Genomic DNA, 12,882 nt, shown 5'->3' with positions numbered 1-12,882 from the left:
AGTAGAAGCAGCAACATAAGAAATTACAGGTCAAGGAATACTGACATTTACTACTGCCACCTATACATACAATAGTTCTTTATTGCTGCCAAAATGTTCAGGAGTGTAGCTGACCAATGAAACTGCAGGTTTAGCCTTCTGCATTCATCCATAGGGATGCAAAACAGTTTGTCCTTGCTGAGATTTCTGTTTGTCTCAGGCTGCCTCTTCACTGGAGATTAATCCTGCATCACTTCATCTTCTGCTGGCATTCTCTGCCCTGTCTCTGTGAAAGCAGTATTTGAAAACAATTTCTGATAACCTAGAATCTGGCCTTTTTGGTTTTTTTCATAGCCAAGGACAGCTGCACAGACAAAACAGAGAGCACAAAGGACCTGGACAGTAAGTAATGACTAAGTAACTTCATGCCAATTTTTGGCAGAGAACTGGACACTGGCAGGCTGAAAAACATTTTGGGTTCACTCTGCTTTTAGCATCGTTACTGCCAAGGCCTAACATTTTCCCTTCAGGTTGGAGACTTGAGAGGTAGCTGATGCAAACTGATTAACATATTTTTGATTAATGATCAACCTAGAAGGAAATGTGCCAATGGTCTGGGACGTGCATGTCAGCATCACTGCTGTCTGCAGACATTCATACTCCTGTTGCTAGAGGATTACCTTTTTCTCTACCTGACTTCATACTTCACTCCTCTTTTTTTTTTTAATATTAGCTGACATTTTTGACATTTTTGCATCTTCCTTACTCCACCAAGCTCCTCTTTGCACACCACACTTGATTGTTTTTTGCCATTGATCCTAGTTTTGCTACATCTACATCCAAATTTGTTATTTCTGATACTGTCACTTAGGCAATACTGGGCATATGTAACTTTACCATCAGTAGAGCTCAGTTTGAGTGGCTCTGTACTCAAAGCTCCACTACCATTGTTCACTTCATCCTCGTTGTACTTACTAGACGTAATTGCTTTACTTTAGCCTCCATTCCCCTCTTTCACACTAAGCAGGAGCAGGTTCTCACTATATGCACCAACAGTTTACATACCAGATCAACAGAGTAACTTGTTTTTCACGCTTCTGTTTCAGTCTGTCACAGGTCCCCCATAGGACCTTAGCTGCTGTGGGACCATGCACCCCATGGGGTCTCCAGTATGCCAAGGCCAAGAGGGTTATGAGCTCCATAGTGTGCAGGAAGCCAAGTTTTCGGTGCCAGGACCTCCAGGATGGGGAAACAGAGTCACTAACAAGGCTCCTTATGGGGTACAAGGACACAGGTTAGTGACACAGCACTTCACAAAACAAGCCTGTGGTTATTGTTCAGGGAGTTCCTCCATGCCATCATGTCTTGACTGCACTGCACTTATGGATGTTTGATTTCCTGTGACTACATCAAATAAAGTTGCTTTTTGATGCCAGCTAATTGTTGCCATAGAGCTTTATAAAATGTGGATTGTACTTCAGACCCTTTACCATCCCTCAAGTTCTCCACAGAAAGACAGCTATATTTCTGAATGCCTTTTAGGATAGTTGTGGCACACATGACTGTAGCAATTGGCTGAGCTGTATTTACAGTTATCTTTATTTCAGGCAAAATTTTCACATACATATAAAAAATAAACAACCAAAATGTAAACTATGAAGATATGAAAAAAATATAATAAAGCATTCCAGTAACCTTTCTGATAATGCATTTAAGAAAAAAAATAATATAAAAAAATTTGTAGCTAATCGACTCCATTAACTTTCACTGTGTCTCTTTTCAAACTAATCACCAAGTTTTCATTCACACCTTTTCATGTTTCAGTAGATTTCTTTGCCCATTTTTGATCAAACCTACCACTCTGTCACATGTGAAAAGCAATGTCTGTTTGACTGGTCTCATGGACATGGAGACAACTTGATATCTTTAATTAGTTCCAAGGAAGTGTCAGCTTGTAAATACGTTTATTACCAAAAAAGGTAGCCAAATCTATAGCTTAACACAGTAGTGTCAAAGTATATCTAGTTTTCTAATTATGAAGTTTCATTAATTGAGATTGTGTACCCATAAAAGAAAATTATACAGTGCTTGAGCAGATGGTTATGTTGGTGAAGGCTGCAATAAATGTTCCAGCTTTTATGTGACTTTTATGTGGCTTTCTCGTATGGTAATATTATCTGAGAGTGCAAATTCACGAACTGAATACCAGAGGTGCCTTCCATTTTGCTAAAAACTTTTTTTTTTGTCTCTTGGTTTTGTTAATTTCTGATGCCTAGTAATGTCACATACTACAAAACCAATGCATCAGTATAAAAGCCAGAAGGTATGTGGTTTAGAGTAACCACAACCCTTCTACAAAGCATAATGTTTGGAAACTGCAACAATTTTGAGGCAAGCCTAGGACAGCTAAAAACTGCCAGGGTGATGCTGAAACCACAGGCTGCAATCACAGAGAAACCTGAGAGCAGCAGTTTTGAAACGGAGCCTCAGCCCCGCTTCTGAAAGCTGCAGGCCAGGTCCCGTCTGTGCGGGCAGGCAGAGCAGGTGCTCACGGTGGTCTCAGCTGTTTGCTGAACTTCCCACACCTGCCTTGTTGTCAGGCGCTGTGAAATGAGCTTAAAGAGGAAAAAAAAGATGCTGGAGTCTAGCTCAGAGAAAGAGAAGTTATTTTGCAGAAGACCGAGGACGAATCCAAGAGGCAGCAGTTTCGTTCTCTGAGTCCGAGACTGAATGTGGCTTACCCAAGGAAGAGAAGCAGGATGGGAACCCAGATCACCTCCTATGAGGCCTTGTTATTCGAATTCTGCCTTTTGCCTTTACATCTCAGAGAAGGACAGAGAGGTTTTTACTATGATGGGAGAAATCTCCCCATGGCCTTAAAACAGTTTAAATGGGAAAGAATTAAGAATTTTTCACTTGAAACCATTTATCTGAACTCTGAAGAGCCTGACTGTGCAGAGATTGAAAACATTTTTGCTTTTAAACCCAAACAGGCTACCACTTTTCTTCAAAACAAGCCAGTGTTATTCTGCTGTGCAATGAAAGATCAGTTCTTTGGGTTGTGAAAGGGAGGCTTTTAGATAACTTGGGTGACAGAGGTCACAAAGCCATCCTCTGCCCTGCTCAGTGCACAGAGACCTCCTGTCTATCTGCAGGCAGCTGCTGGAAACAGCTTTGCTGCAGTTGGTGGAGCCTGTGACAACCAATCAAGGAGCAGCCAGTGGGATTTCAAATGCTCTCTGTTTGCAAAGAGATTTCTCAGAATATTTTGAGGAAGAAGCTGAGAAGAACAGTACAATGACACAGCAATAACGAACTGTGTGGTTCTCACTGTGCTGAAAGGGTAGCATTTACTTCAGTGCCAGCAAAGGATTTGGGTGGAAGGAGGAGGACTTGGACTGGTTAGGCATGAAATTCTTCCCAAGTGAGGAGAAAAAAAAAAAAAATCCATTTATGGAGGTCAGGGAAACTGAGTCAAAACCTTCTTGGAAGGTGAGAAAGGGCTGAAGGATGCTGAAGAGGGCAAAGCAGCAAGAGACAGTCGTGGTGTACTGGGGAACCCAGTGGTCAAGGGGTGCAAAGGGAAACAGAATGTCAAAGCTGTGTATGACAATCACAGCATTGAGACAAAAATCAGCATATGAATTCACAGAGCACAGAACAGCCTGAGAATTACTGTGTGCCTGTGTGATTACTCAAACATATGTCTTTTGGTTTGCTACATCACATTAGCACTTGGTGAAACACTGTGGGAGTGGTTACCCAAAGCAAAATAATTGGTGCTGAGGACCTGAAGTCCCTACAGGGCAGATTTCAGCAGTTCAGTGCTTCAGACAAGCTTTAGGTCCATTCCACACCTTGACTGCTCACTAGCTGGACTATCTCTTCCCATTCTGTTTAATGGGATGCAATCCATTTTATACAGGCCATTAAGTGAGGCAAACCACAGTGAGGAAAGATGATGATCACATGAATGATTTTAGGAAAGTATTCCTGGTACGAACTGAAACACTGCTACACATCTACCCTCTGACCAGATCCCTGATCACAAATAATGGGTATGAGTGCACAAAAAGGGAAAATGAAAGGGTTAGTTATCCAGGAAGTTCAAAAGAAGAAGAGAAAGGACTACCAACCAATTTTTATCTTCAAAGGAAGCATGGCATGGGGCAGGAAGTAATCTGCTTTGAGATCTATGTCTCAGTTAGAAAAATGACCTAGATTTATCATAAATGAATTTGAATTTTTGGCTTAAAAAAGAAAATCTGAATGATGAAAACTAAATAGATATTAGAATGATTGTATTGATGTGCTTCTATTTTTTTCCCCATATCTGATGTTGATTACTATACTTTTTTTGCTTGTTGTAGAAGATTGTTGAAATGCATTTATCCAATTCCTTCCTTCTTTCTCCTCTCTTCCAGCTAAAGTTTATGTCTAGCAGAAAATTCATGCAGAAAAACATACATCAGAAAAAGAAGGCAGGAACATGCCTCAGCAAATATTTCAGTATTTCTTTATTATAAGATGAATTTTAAAAACTATTATACTACGTCTAAATGCTTGTAAAGATATATGACTTGTTCAAAAGCAACTGAGGTGGACTGAAATACATCTTTTGATATCAGCTAAAGGATGAGGTTGTAGAAAAACTTAGTGTTTAAGTTTTTCACTATTTGTTTGAATCAGTATACAGAAAGCAAATTATTACTATGTTAATTGCTGTAGGTTCCTGTGTTTCCAGTGTAGCATGATTCCTCTCCAAGGGCTTTTTGTGCTGCAGCATCTCCAGCTATTAGAAGTTTGGCTTCTCATTAAAAAACTCCTACAGTACAGAGAAGCCAGGCATCTTGGAGCCATTTCACACTTGCTTGTGGGCAGAAATTGTGGAATGCTGACTATTCTGCATGTCAAGTCTTGCCAATGGCTGGAGAAAAATAAAGCCATTATTTAAAACAGCATTGTTATTTTTTTCCAACAAAAGCAAGACCCATCTGGTTCTTATACTCCACAAGACTGTGTTAAGCAGTGCAGATTTTGCTGACTTAAGGACAGTCTTCAGAACCAGAATATTTTTAATGTTTCATGTTTGAAATCTGCTTGGCTCCAGGCAGGAGAAGGATATAGGTGAGGGGAAGAAAGCAAACCAAGGGCAAGATCCATGTGTTTCCATGATTTCTGAGGCAGGAGAAAGCCAAATGCCTTTCACCACAAGCTGGAAGGATGTTGCTTACATCATGGCAGCATCCCAGGGTTTCAGCTTGATCTGTGGAACGTATCTGGAAAAAACAGCTCCAGTGACTGCACAGTCACCTAGATAGTGTGGGCTTTAGGCAGCTTTTTGATTCTCTGGATTGTTGCCTTACTTTTCTTGTTAAGAGATTGCTCTGATAAGTACAAATGACTCTACAGGCAGGCGGCTGCAGAGATAAAAGGTGATGAGCTTTATACCTCATTAATCAGTGCTAAGTGATTGTGGTGAGCCACTTGAAACCAGCTAAAAATGGCTCAGAACAGAAATTATTCAAGGTCTGTTAAGTTTTAGAACTGGTTTGCTTTATTAAGTGAGACATTTGATTTGCTGTGAAGTTTTCTTGGGATCATACGATAACAGTTGTGGGTTAAAGAGTGGCAGAAAACACTCATGAAAGTAGAAAATTCTACTTAACAAAACAGCTGTTTTTTGCCCCGAGCACAGACATGTCCCAAAGTTAGAGACAAATAATTTCTCGTCAGTAAGAAAGCTGGGCTTGCTCTATAATGTGTTTCTGCAGCACAGTATCTCACAGCCTTGATGATGCAGACACGTCATCAGCATCTGACAGTATTGCTCATATGGGCACCCAAAATCAGCAGTGAAACCTCATGATGTTTCCATAACGCTGATTTTCACACACTTAGTGAAGGCAAAAAAAAAGACCAGCCTAAGTCTTCCCTGTCCTTCTCCTTTGCAGGTAAATCTCTTTGTTAAGCACAAAGACTTCCTAGCTGGCTATGTAGCAAAAATGCCGACACAGTCACTCTTGAATCTTCCTGATGGGAGATGACATGTAATTCCTATTACTAGCTTCTCTTCTCCCTTTTCTGGATATAGGGGTTTTCAGGAGAAAGGGAAGGGGAAATGGAAGTAGAAGTAGAAGCAGAAGGTAAAGGAGAAAGTAAACAAGGCTCTTAGTAATTATCTTCCTGAAAATCTGCCATATGACTAATTTTCATTAAGGCAATTAGAAACAGTGAGATGAGAACTGTAAATCATTGTAACAGTTTTTGTATAACAATTACAAGAAAAATATCATCATGTGAACAAACAAAAAACCCAACAGAACAACTCAAATATGACAGAATTCTGATTTATTTAATTTTTTTTTCGTGATTCAGTTGCATAAATGTTGGGTTAGATGGGATTATCCTGTTTGCCATTCATTGTCTATACAGTAAGTGCTGAACTGTGAAAATGGCAACAGATTTAACTTCTCTTAGACTTTTTACTCTTTCACTTCAAGGAAAGTGCAAGGACATTTTTGTACACTCTGTTAGTTATTTTATACGATAAGTGTTACATACCATAGAAGCAGCAGTCTCACTTGCTAAAGAGCCAAACCGACAAACTAAAATTTCTCTGTTCTTTAATCTCAGGCATTCTGAATACATGTTTCTGCATGCAGTTTACTACACCCTTGGGTCCCATTAAGATAAAATGATCACAGATCTAGCTGGACTGGAGCAGTACTGATGGAACAATTTCCCACTTCAAGTAATTCATAAAAGTCATTTAGTGACTAAAAAAATCAGAAACACCCCTCAATTACATAGACCTAGAAAAAATATACCAGGAATACTTTCTCATGTAATACAAGAGTAATTCAAATACTTTCAGATAAGAATTAAGCTCTTCCTTTGGTTCCTCCTTCTCTGTAGGAGTTGGAGTTTGGATTTTACAGTATTAGTCCTGGTTTGTGAATGGACATCACCTCCAGGGTGATTCAGAGACCTCTTCTGTCTCTTTACTTTGGAGATACCTTTCAAGAATGTTTTGCCATGAGCTAGCTCATGTCGAGATCTTCATTGGACAGTGAAGCTGAGTGCATTGTTTGATTGGACTAAAAAGACACATCTCTTCAGACCCAGCAGATTCAGAAAGGCTCAAGTGACCATGCATAAATCTGAAAATTATGGTGCAACTTGGGGACCAAAACCAGTGGTCCCCAGCTGAGTTCCTAGAATCTAACACTGTGAGATTGTAATCCATGATGACAGGACGCTTTGGGGCTGACACTGATCTTTTTTGTCTTCAGTTCCAAATCTTTTTTCTACAGGAAAAAAGTCTCTGACTCAGCAGCCACTGAGAGCTTCCAGTGCCAGAAAGAACTGTCTTTTTTTGTCATCTACCTCTGGATAGAAGAAATTAAAGCATTATGACATTTTCTATCTTCCTGTATATCTATTGCACAGTCAGCAAGGGCAGAAAAGTGTGGACTGAACTTTCTTGGTTAAGGTGCAAAAAGGCACTGGGAACTGAAACTTTAGTTTTGCTCTTCAATCTCATATTCAGTGTGATTTGAAGTCCTTCCCATTACACTGTTGTAAAAGGGGTTCTGGTCATCTGGATATCAAACTGTTATTAGTTTATGTAGTCTGGGAATGCATTTACATAAATATTCATAACATAGTCACCCTGAAAACAAATTAAAGTGTCTGCACAGAGCTTCATGCTCAGGTCTGTAGAATCCCATTGGAGTTATACCAAGAAGATTTCTGCATGTAGGCAGGACCCACTTATGCACATTTTATTTTATTTATTTGAACCCTCTGCTTTTCATTAGAGAATGATATTTTCTAGGCAAATTGTACCACTACAGGTAATCCACAGGGATGTTTAGACTAGCTCTGTATTTTGAAATGCATTCTCCACTCCCTTCCATTAGTCTTTTTCACTGGCTGTAATGCACAGTTTTATCTTGTGATGAATTGGTTCACATTTCCATAGCTCAGGGAGATGACAAGATGTGCTGCTACCTGCTCTTTAATGAATAAGTACATCATATTTTACCTATGGTCATGAAATTGCTGCTCTGAGAGATGGGACTATTATTAAAGCTACTGTATTAATTAAAAAAAAAAAGAAAATCATGTGCTTTAAGACGAGATTTTAGACTATGAATGTGCCTCTATGATCAAGAGAATTCTTTGAAGGAGCTAGTCACCTTGAAAAACATAAGCCTTGCAGCTTAACTGTTTTGAAGTTGTATTTGCCTGATTCCTTTAGTTCATGAAGACTATCTTGTGTACTTTTAAACGCAGTTAGGGCCCGTCCTTCAACTCCTGTGGTAGGAATAACGCTGCAAACTTGTAGGACCTAGGTGATACTTCTGTATGTGAATGAAGAGTTATTGTGTTCTTCTTGGTGTTCCCATAGATCCACGCAGTGAAAGAGAGTGCAGAAAGAAAAAAAATTACTCTGCCCTGCTAGCCAGTACATGTAAGGTTAGTCAACAGATCTCTGCTGAAAACTGAAATGAGCTGTACCTGCAGCCTTCAGGCTGAACCACTGGCAGGTAAAGAAATAACAATCATCTTGGTGTCTGCACACCAAGTGCAAGCATGTGCATCTCTCTCTAAACTGACACTTTGTCCATGCCTTGGCCTGTAAGGCAACCTTCCTTCTACGGAAAGCAGCAGGGTTATCACTATATAAGAGAATGAATTAAGGGTATAGTAACTTTTTTTTTTTTTAGAGAAACACATGACATTGTGCTCCGTGGCCTGTCTTGTCATGATAGTCTGAATTCAAATTTAAGTTATTTAGCATTCTGGACTTGTGGAGTCTTCAAAGAATAATTTCCAAGAGTATATTTTGTTTAGGTATGTTTTACAAGAAGTAAACACCAGAAGTGTCTTTTCAAGGACTGTATAGTCTTCCTAATTAATAATAATGTTCAAAATTACAGAATTTCATCATTCACCAGCTGATGCTATTGCACCGAGCTCCTAAACTAATTATATGCTGCAAAAAGCTTCTCCAAGCCTTCCCTCTCCCAGTTGTCAGACTAGAAAATAGGCTTTAATTACACATGTGGGAGTTCAATCTGTGTATGAACAGACCTGAATATCCAAGTGCCCTTGCAATCCACTTCTCTTTTATATCAAGGCTTCCCAATGTTGAGTGCCTCTTCTGATGATAAAATAACCAGATCCAAAACAATTAGGGCCTTGAAAGCTTTGAATTTTCCCTCAGGACTTCGAGGCAGCCAGTGCAGCTGTCTGAGCAGCAGTGTAATGCTCTCCTGTCGTAAAGTCCTACTTAAGTGAGCTGCCAGGAACCAAATTAGTTTTGGTGTCCAAGTGGTGTCATTAAATAGAAGGAGAGATTAGGGCTAGGTAGGGAATGGCCCAGTCTGAATCTGAAACAACATTAATCCACAGCTTTTCCAGTTCCATATATGTCTTTCTGATAAGTGTCAAAATATTATGTCAACACTCATCAGGTAAGACTAAGTGCTAAGCAAAAATATTTATCATTGTGTGTGTGTGGACCTTTTAAAGTGTATGTTCATACTCAAACTGCTCTGATGTGTCATTTATAACACATAGTATCTGAAAGACACTGTGAACTTTTCTGTACTCCATATATATTGTCAAGTATTTAGGAACAAAGCATGGCAGAAATTGATTCATGGCTGGTCTCTCTTCAAAATATGGTAGAAATATTTAAAGAGTAGTGATATTCTGCACCACTCCCATATTTTTCCTCCTTTCCTATGGTATTTGCCCAATAAATGGCAGGCCAAGCTAACACTACGTGGACTTAATGTTTATCCATGCAAAATAATTCAGAGTGTGTTCAAAAAGGGATATAGACTCTCTAATACATACTTAGATCACCAGGAACTTGGGCAAAGAAGGCAGTTTGCAGGACTTTGCATATGATCCTTTGATGGTCTGCTGCAAGTACAGATGGAGGAGGGATCATGGCAGTTTTAAGCAGGAGCTGAGAAGTTCCATAGAGGTTTCTAAGAGTGCAGGGAAAATAGATCAGGAGAAAACCTGGAAACAGATCTAGTAGTAGCCCTCCTTAGCAGAGTATTTTAAGTAGCTCTTGTGCACCAGGAAGGTGTCAGGTTGGATTCTGAGTACGAAATTTCCTCTTTCCATAGCGCTGTAGCTATATCTTTCTCTCATCTCTGTGTGTCCAGTGTTAAACAGAACATTTCTCTTTCTCATTTCCTACTGTAGCAAATACTGGTGGGTAAGTTGGGCCTAAGTGAGAATATAAGCTTGTCTGATGGTTGGTAAGACCTGGAGATCTCTTTGCTTCCTCTCCTGACGAGGTTGTTTTGTATGTTGTGTCCTCTTGCAAAACACTGGCAGCAAGGGCTGAAGGAGAGGGTTCTGCTGCGCAGGGCTCATTAGTTCATCTGGTGTCCTCAGGTTAAGCAAGCATCTAGGCTGCTCTGTCTGGTGCTCTAAAGGATTTTCACCCGTTGAAGAGATATCCTTCAACTATTATGGGACCATTGTTTTTGGCTGGGCCTCTTCTGTAATGTGACTTGAGTCACATTACAGAAAGAAAATCCTCCATCAAATAGCTCTTAATGGAGTCAGAAAATGAACCAGTGTGTGCTTTGTGGACCTGACAGGGTCCTGAGTCCCTTCACGTTACATTAATGTTATAGCCATCTCAGGAGGAGATATGATTTTGCCACTAGTTTCAGAAAAGCAAAGGAGGGGACTTCTGTTTTTTCAAAATGTAGTAAGATTTTAGCTCTTTCTAATACACACATTTCCGGCAAAAAAAAAACCAACAACAAAACTAAAGAGATGTTGCCACTATAAGAGCAGAAGTAAATTCAGAGAGCATCTTGAATATAACCAGTGTCCTGCAAGAAGCCTTGAGCAGTGTTTGACTCAGAGGAAACAGTAACTGTATTTTACTGTTTACTTTTTGCTGCACAGGAATGGCAAACAATACTCTAATCTCAGAGGGACAAAGGGCACCAAGTTCCACTCTTGGTCACCTTCACATAAACATATAATGTTTTCATTACTAGAAGTGGAAGATTTTCTTGGTTTATGCAGCTAAAATTGGATAAAACTTGTTTCTATGTACTTCAAGACAAAATCTGGAAGGCAATACCTATTACCAGCAGAGGGGTTATACTTTGCATTGGAGAGTTCTAGGATGTTAGGGGAGGTTTAGATTGGATATTAGAAAGAGGTTCTTCACCCAGAGGATGGTTTGGTGATGGAACAGGTTCCCCAGGGAAGTGGTCACAGCACCAAGCCTGACAGAGTTAAAGAAGCATTTGGGTGATACTCTCAGGCACGTGGTGCAACTCTTGGGGATGGTCCTGTGTAGGGCCAGGAGTTGGACTCTATGATCCTTGTGGGTCCCTTCAAACTCAGCATGATTCTGTGACTCTGTGAAAATTTTGCTTAATGCAAAAGCAAGGCTAATAATTTGGTCACATGTTGTCTTTTCCCTCTAGGTACTGTACTTTCCTCTTTGATTTTAGCATCACTCATGCTGCTAAGCCAACATCAAAGAGATTGTGTTACTATAGAAATACACAAGTATCTGCCTCTCTCCATCAACTGTCAGCCAGAGAAAACTGTGAGAATATCCCACAGATGAGCAGAAGCAGACAGGTAGCAAGGTAAACAAGATGATTCAGGTAGATCTCTTGACCTCAGCAGTGTTTCTCTTTCACTTGTGAAACCACTAGCAAATGTAATTCACAGGTGTTCAGCTGCTCTCCCAACAAAACAGGACTCCTGAGAGACAGTGCCATGGGTTTTGACAGCAATAACTGTATCTGAGCACCCTATCCACAGATTAATGCCAGCATCAGACCTTAGATAAATACGGGTTATTTTCTTTCCTCCCCCCTCGCCAAATTTGCAGCCCAGACACATAATTAACTCAAGGCACTTGTGACAGAGTCAGAGTAAAGGCAGGCATCTAATGGCACACGTGCAGCAAAACATACTTAGGCCTCTGGCACCACGACGAGGCCACCAAATGTTCTTACTGATGACATTCAGCTGCTGGAAATGAATTTTTCTATGGGTAACTATAATTATTATGACAATCAGCAAAGGGAATAGCTGTCTTTCTGAATCATTGAACCAAAAAATAGGCTTTTGACAGGATCATCATAATCTCTGGCCAACATCAACAAAAAAAAGGCTCAAACCCTAATAAAGCTGTCATGGGGCCACCCAATGGCTTTATTCAGAATTCTTGTGCCTTCCCTTCTCATGATCTGCCTCTTGGCAGGTCTGGGAATGATGAGATCTGATTGTGAGGAGTAGCCATTATACACGAGCTGTTTATGGATGCTCTGTGAGCCACCTGAAAGGATGGTAAAGCCATTACAGTGCTTTTTATAACACAATATTCACAGCTGCTGTTTGCCAGCATATTGTGTATACTGGAACATTGCAGAAAGCCATATTAAATTTAAAAAAAAAATCAATATATGAAAAAGCTGATTCTGTGTTCACTCATGATAGCAAGGACACTGTTTGAAATCCCCCCTAACAAACCATCTTCTTTTACCAGGTATATCAGAGGGAGATTTCCAGGGTGTGATTCTTTGGAACATGTGAAAAGTCAGGACTGGTGGCACAGTTCCTAAATATAACAGAGAAAAGATTTACTGCTATAATATTTCTGCTTAACATCAAAAATATCAATGTATGTTTCCTATATTTAAAAAAAAAAAAAAAAAAAAAGGCAAAACAGAGTAACGTGCCTCTAGGGACTTTGAAGCAGACTTTCTATTACAAATGCTTACACCATTTGGAAGCATATTAGATGTATTGCTATATTAAAAAAAAAAGAGAAGGATGAGAGGAAGAGAGAGAAAGCGAAAGAAAGAAAAAGAAAGAAAGAAAGTGAAG

Source organism: Corapipo altera, unplaced genomic scaffold (assembly GCF_003945725.1).
Source record: "Corapipo altera isolate COAL_440 unplaced genomic scaffold, ASM394572v1 61286, whole genome shotgun sequence".
NCBI classification, from domain to species: domain Eukaryota; kingdom Metazoa; phylum Chordata; class Aves; order Passeriformes; family Pipridae; genus Corapipo; species Corapipo altera.
Note: the sequence above shows the minus strand (reverse complement) of the source record.